This window comes from Tympanuchus pallidicinctus, unplaced genomic scaffold, assembly GCF_026119805.1.
Source record: "Tympanuchus pallidicinctus isolate F22 unplaced genomic scaffold, pur_lepc_1.0 scaffold29, whole genome shotgun sequence".
Lineage (NCBI taxonomy): Eukaryota > Metazoa > Chordata > Aves > Galliformes > Phasianidae > Tympanuchus > Tympanuchus pallidicinctus.
The window spans coordinates 3932297-3938774 of record NW_026294746.1 but is presented as its reverse complement, the minus strand read 5'-3'; the positions used below and the strand labels follow the sequence as shown (position 1 = coordinate 3938774).

The following is a 6478-nucleotide window of genomic DNA, read 5'->3' as shown; positions in this document are numbered from 1 at the left end:
ACTTGGCTGCGGGATTTTCTCCAAAGCTGTTGAGCTGTTGAGAACCCATTCCTTTGGAAGGTTCCTGCTCGGCTTCGGGGAGCACAGGGCCGCGTGGCCGAGCTCCTTGCATAAACATGGCTGCTGGAAACATGTCATTCCAGAGCTGTGGATCAAAGCAGAGCTCCAAATATTGGAGGACTCACAATAAAAGCTCAGGAGCTGGCAGCGGTCCTGCAAACACTCACGTCGATGAGTCACTTTTACTCACATGAGTAGTCACAGCGAAATCAGAGGAATTAGCCTATTATTATTAATTATTGTTATTATTTACGTGTGTGGCAATAGCACGTAGGAGCCGCCATTGCAGAGCTGGGCCCCAGTTGTGCAAGGTGCCAGTAAATCCGGCACAAAAGCCTGATTTCTGCCCCAAAGTGTGAGCAGCAGGCTGGAAACAACAGGTGGAGAGCCGCTGCGAGGGGCTGTGTGTGTGTGGGTGAGTGTGGGTCAGTGTGTGTGAGTGTGTGCCACCACAGGGCTCCCAGGAGGTGGGTGCAGGGGCTGTGGGCAGCACTCACCCTCCAACAGCCCCAAGTGGGGCACTGCACCCTGCAGAGGGACCCACGGGTGGGTGCTTTGGCAGAGCTGAGGCTGCAGATTGTGCCGAAGTAACTACAGCCTAAGTGGTTGAAAGACAGGGCTGAGAAAGTGGGTAGAGCTGAAAAGCAATGGTTTTTCAGCACAGTGCTGGGATCCAGGTGAATGCCGGTGGGGAGAGGAAACCCCTCTGGTTCCAACCTGCAGCGCTGGCCACTTGGCTGCAGCCCGGCCGGACACCCCCAGCCTTGCATACAGATGCAGCACAGCGTGGTTTGTTCTGGATTTGAGGTAACACCCAAACCGAGTGTCAGCAAAAGAAAACAAAACAAAGTTTGGAAGTTTGTAAGATAGAAACTGAGCGTTGCGCTTGCTGACATCAGCCGGGAACACAAAAATGGATGAGCCCCGGCGCTCTCGGTGGGGTTCAGCCGTAGGGAACCGCGGTGAGCGGAGCTCCCCGTGCCGGCAGCACCGCGCGGGACGCCGGGCTCGGTGCGGGCGCGGAGCCGCGGAGCCGCGCTGTCCCCGCCGGGCAGGGCGATCCGCTCCGGGTTTTGCGGGCGCTCCGCCGTGCCCGGCCGCCCTCCGCCCGGGGAGCGAGTCCGCTCCGCGCCGCCTGGCCGCCCCCGTCCCTCCCCGGCCGGGCCGGGGCGGGCGGCGGCGGCTCCAGGCCGGGTTTTGCGCGCCGCCCGCCCTCCTGTTAGAAATAGGAAAATTCAATAATCAAAGCAAAGGGGAGCGCGAGGAGGAAAAATCCGGGATCAGGGCAAGTTTGATGGCGCATGCGCGCTGCAGCCTCCATCCCAAACACACACACATTTCCCCCGACTTGGAAAGTCACCCAAAGCAGCCCCAAGTGCAGGTAAGCCCGGCCGCGGCCGGCCCGCCGCCTCCAGCAGCCCCGGCTCGGCCCGCGGGCTCGGCAGGTGGGCACCGGGCAGCGCAGCCCGGGGGAGCGCACGGCACCGGCACGAGTTTTTTTTTTCGGGTTTTTTTTTTTGCTTGTTGTTGGTTTTTGTTCTTTTTTTTTTTTAATGACTGTATTTTATTCGCGGGCACCGGGCAACACGTGTCCCCGCGCCGCAGGTAACGGAGCCCCGCGTTGCCCCGGCGGTCGCGGCGCGGGGGGCGGCGGAGTTGGGAGAGCGGCGGCGGAGCGGCCGGCAGCGGGCGGCGGCGGGGACGGCGCGGGGAAGTTTGCGGCGAGCGGCGCCCTCAGCGGGACCCGCAGCGGGACCCTCGGCACCCCGGCGGGGCGGGCGGGGGCCGCGTTGCTCGGGGCGGGGGGTGCCCGGCCCCCTGGGCGCGCGGCGGCGGCGGCAGCGGCAGGTTATTTTTACCCGGTGGCATTTGCAGAATGCGCAGCTGATTTGCCATCCGGAGCCAGGAAGTTTTCCCCCCCTCCAGCGCCTTCCCTTTCTCTCTCTCTCTCTGTCTCCCTCCCTCTCTCCCTCCCTCCCTCCCTCTCTCCCCTCCGCGTCCCCTTTCCCCCGTTGCGCGGCGGGGGGCTGCGGGGCCGCGGAGCCGGGGGGCTGCGGGGCCGGGGCTCCCGGGGGAGCCGCTGCCCATGTTTGGAGGCGCCGGGCCGGGAACAGGTGGCCGAGCCGTCACTCAGCGGCGGCCGCGGGGTCGGGGCGAGGGGGGGTGGCGGCCGAAAAAGGAGAGCGGCGGTGCCGGGACCGTCCCGGGCGGGCGGACATCGGGCGGGCGCCGCTCCGCTGCCCCGGGGCCGGCGCGCACCGCGCGGGGCGAACTCCGTGGGAGCGCCGTCCCGCACCTGCGGCCCCGCAAACTTCCCGCGGCCGCTCGGCCCCTCCGAGCCCGAAGTTGAGCGGTGCGGTTCGGTCCGCGATCGCCGCGCTCGCTGCCGGAGGAGCCGGAGTTCCCTCGCAGTTGCGGAGCGGCCGCTCGGCGCCCACCGCCCCTTTATTGATGCGCCGCCGCCGCCCGAAAGGTGGTGGGGAAGAGTTTATGGGGGAATATTGTCCAAGTTCGGTAATCAAGTTTCCAGATCTTATGGCTCCTGTTTAATTTATTAGACTAGTTATTTATTCTGTTGATGATAATCTGTTGCTGGTTTCTATGGAGATGTTAAACTGATCTCTTTCAGAAATCAAACTCCATATGCACTAAAACGTTTAAAGGAGCAGCGTCCCCTTTTGTTTGCAGACTTTGTACCTTTGGAGAGCTTTTATTGGGCTCCCGTATATTTTATATATTAAAGTCTGAAGTTGAAGCTTTGTGCGAGACGGAGCTTATTATGGCCAACAGAAAGTCGAGGCTTTGATCCTTTTTTTTTTTTGCATCATCATTTAAAACAGATCATTTTTCCTCCCTCATCACACGAGATAGCAGAACCCTTTCAAGATCAAAGCGTCCGGCTAAAAACTATTGTTTAAAAAACAAAACAAAACAAAAAAAAAACACCAAAAAAAAAAAAACCAACAGAAAAAGAGCCTGGTAAATTAGGGGGATGTTTCCTTAATCTGCTTATTTTGTTCTAAGGGCTTTTTTAGCGGTGAAAACAACAACAACAACAACAGCAACAGAAACTTGTGGCGACTATCCTGTTATTTTTATACCTCCCAAGTCTTTGTAATGTTAAAATAAGTTCAAAGTCAAATATCTCTGCAGATAAAGCACCGGTTGGGGTGTTTTTATTACTTGGTTGCTAAATGTGGAAGGTCAGAATCCAGAAAGCTATCGCATTAGGGGAGGTTTTAATAGTCTTTGTCTCATCTTAATGAGAGAGAGACCTAAAAAACATTTTCCCCACGATGTTATTTCCGAGGGGCTCTGCACACACAGCTCAGTTGGGGCGGTTTGTTAACTTACCTCGCACTGCTTGGCTGGAATGGCACTTTTAAAAGTGCCGGAGCTGCGAGAGAAGAGGGGTTTGTGTGACGGTGCAGGTGGGCGCAGCGCTGTGGGTGCTGGAGCAAAGTTGGAGGGCTGGGATGGAAACGTGCGGCGTGATGGGCTGTGAGCACAGCTCCTCATCACCCCCACAGCTCCAGAGCGCTGCCACCGCCTCGGCCAGGGCTGCTTTTCCTCCCTGTGCCCCTCTTAGAAATAAAGGAATAATCCCACGGGAGCCGGTGCCCACAGCCCTCCCAACTCGCAGATGTTTGCGTGTGTCTCTATGCATATATTTCACATGCGCCCACACGGACGTATTGCACCTCGGTGGGGATGAGCTGTGTCCATTCTGGACTTTCTCTTTTTTTTGCCTGCTTTTTTTTTCCCCTCCTCATTCTGAATGTGGCGGATCATTTAAATTTTATTTTTTTTTTTCCCCCAATCTTCTATTTATTTGTTTGATTTGAATTGCAAACAGGATTGACTCTGAAAAGTAAAAAGAGGAGGGGGGAAAAAAAAAGGAAACACTATGGCTTTAAACTCAGGAGTTTGCATATTCTCCTTGTATCTTTCCCCTTTGCTAATTATTGTGTTGTTTTCAGAGCAAATATGTCATATCCATGGCGACCAGGCAGGTTTATTGTCTTTCAGAAGCAATAGCTCACATAAGTAATTAATGACTTCTTTTTTTTTTCCTCTGGCTTAGGTTAAACAGATCATTCAAGGAAAGTCATATCTCTCTCTCCCTCTCCCTCTTCTTTTTTTTTTTTAGCCCAGTGACATAAGAACATGAGTTAGAACAAGAAAATACTTTAACCGAGAAGTCAACAGCTTATTTTTCCTCATTTCTTTTTAAAAGCTCCAAGTGTCAGCTTTCTGCACACATGACGTTGTCATTCTCACAGTTTCAGAGCAGAGCCCCGAGCAGAGCAGAGTGCAGAGCCGCAGCCGGGGGCTGTGCGGGGCAATGCAGGGCAATGTGGGGCTGTGCAGGGCAATGTGGGGCTGTGCAGGGCTGTGTAGGGCTGTGTGGGGCTGTGTGGGGCGATGCAGGGCTGTGTGGGGCTGTGCAGAGCAGTGCTGCTGCTGGGGGGGTCCAGCAGCCCCTGGGAAAAGCGCCCTGCCCTCACTCTTCCCTTTCCCCCCTCCCCCCCCTTCTTCTATCTGCGTGAAAATCAGTGTTAAAATAAAGGTGTGTTTTTGTATCTTACAGATTGCAATTCAAACAGTTTCCAGGAAAGAATTAGTAATTCATTTTTATATACGGCGTATATACACACACGCTCGAGCTCCACCCAAAACAATCAAGCTAGCTGGAAAAAAAAAAGAAAAAAAAAAACTTATTTCCTTTTTCTTTTCAAGCCCAAGCAAACTTGCACGGTGACTTTGCCGAGCTCCTTGCAAATTGCCCTGTCCTGCCAGGAGCCTGCAGCAGCCCCACAGCCCACGGCTCTGCTCCCTGCCCTGCTGGCACTGCCCCGCTGCCATTGCTGTGCTGGGGGTTCTCCCGCAGCCCATCAGCCCTCTTTGGTTTTGCTCATTTCATTTTCAGAAGGATTCCTACGTGGTCCGGCTGTAGACATTCCTTGGGAGATAAGGGAGCAGTGCAGTTCCATAAACAAAAGCTTTTACTTGCATCTTGTGGAAAAAAACCCCAAAGAAAACCCCAGCCCGTCTGAGTGAAGCAGGTACCATAAATGAGTGCTGTAATGATTCTATATTCCACAGCGCTGCTACTTTAACTTCTAAAATCTGTTTCCTCTCTGATTTGTAACGTTAATCAAAGAGCCGCTTCCTTCCCATTTTTCCACAGGCTGGGGCTAATTAGAACCACGCGAATCCCATTTTGTCAGTTCCATGTGGATGTTGCTTTAGGTTTCGGAAGGCGAAAGCCTCGCGTGCAGCCCGGCTGGGCGCTCCCAGGGCTATCGGTGCTAACGCTCCCATCTCCCAGACCTGCTCACCCATCCACCCCACGCAGAGCTGTGGGTCACACATGGGGAGCGGGCTGAGAGGTGAGGGCAGGGAAGGCCGAGGAGGAGAGCAGCTTTTGTGGTGTATTTCCAAAGAGCAGCAGAGAAACCCGAAGTGACGCAAAGCTGAGGCTTCACCGAGTTGGTAATTGAGCCCTTAACCTCCTGATGTCTATATCAGAAAAGCAGAGCCTAGCAGAGGGAGACAAAGCATAAAAGCAAATACCGGCTGGGGGAAGCCGGGGAGATGGCAGAGATGCTGAAGAGTAGTTGAGGATACGGATAAATCTCTACGCTGCATTTCCTTCAGCTGGGTTTTTCCCTCTGGCGAAGCGCAGCAGGTTTGAAGGTGGCTTTAGGAGACCCTGGTGTGCCGAGAGCCCAGAGCTGGGGGCTTCTGCCAGGGCTCCGGTTCTGTCTGCTTCGGAAGAGCAGAGATTTTTAGATCGTGGTGGGATGTGGGATGGCTGCAGTTCGGGAGCCCCAGGTTGGGCCGTGCTGGAGGAATGCGGCTCTCACCGCTGCAGGACCGCACTGCCTGTGCCTAAATTGGGATCCGGGGGCTCACGGGAGGGTCTGAAAGTTACTTGTGGTGTGTAGGACTGCGGCTTCAAAGGAAAGCAGGAGAGCGTCGTAAATTTTGCTAAAATTAATCAACCATTTAAGAGCTCCACGTTAACGAGGTTTTCCAGGCAAGCAGCTTTGCTGCTCCTCTTCGTCGTTCTCGTTTGACGTCCAAAAGGCTTGGAGTAGAGGGGGGAGAACGTGAGCGAGGGGAGGAGGGGGTGGAATTTGAGTGGAAATAATAAAAACAAAAAAGACTGGATTTGTGGGATATAAATCCTCATCTGTCCTTGATCCATATTGTCAAGTTTTTTTTTTTTTTGGTCGGATTTGTCCTGTGTGCCTTTGACGGAAAAGGCACGTAGAGAGAGAGCGAGCGGCAGAGGGGGAGAGAGAGAGACGTGTCACTGCTTTGGAGCTCATTATCATTCTTAATAAGTCTTAAGGAATAAAGAGGAGCATTGAGTGTAAATGCTGGGTAATCCTAACACTCCTCAAGGTGA

The 6478-nt window shown here is 54.4% G+C and overlaps 1 protein-coding gene across 1 annotated transcript in view; it reads left to right on the top strand.

Annotated features, from left to right (window-relative positions):
* Window positions 1-1243: 1243 nt before the first annotated feature.
* Window positions 1244-6478, top strand: part of CASZ1 (castor zinc finger 1) — a 148291-nt gene continuing 143056 nt past the window's right edge. Inside the window, exon 1 of the mRNA XM_052691425.1 lies at window positions 1244-1441. The gene's annotated coding sequence lies outside the window, so the exon portion shown is untranslated. The remainder of the gene's footprint in view (window positions 1442-6478) is intronic.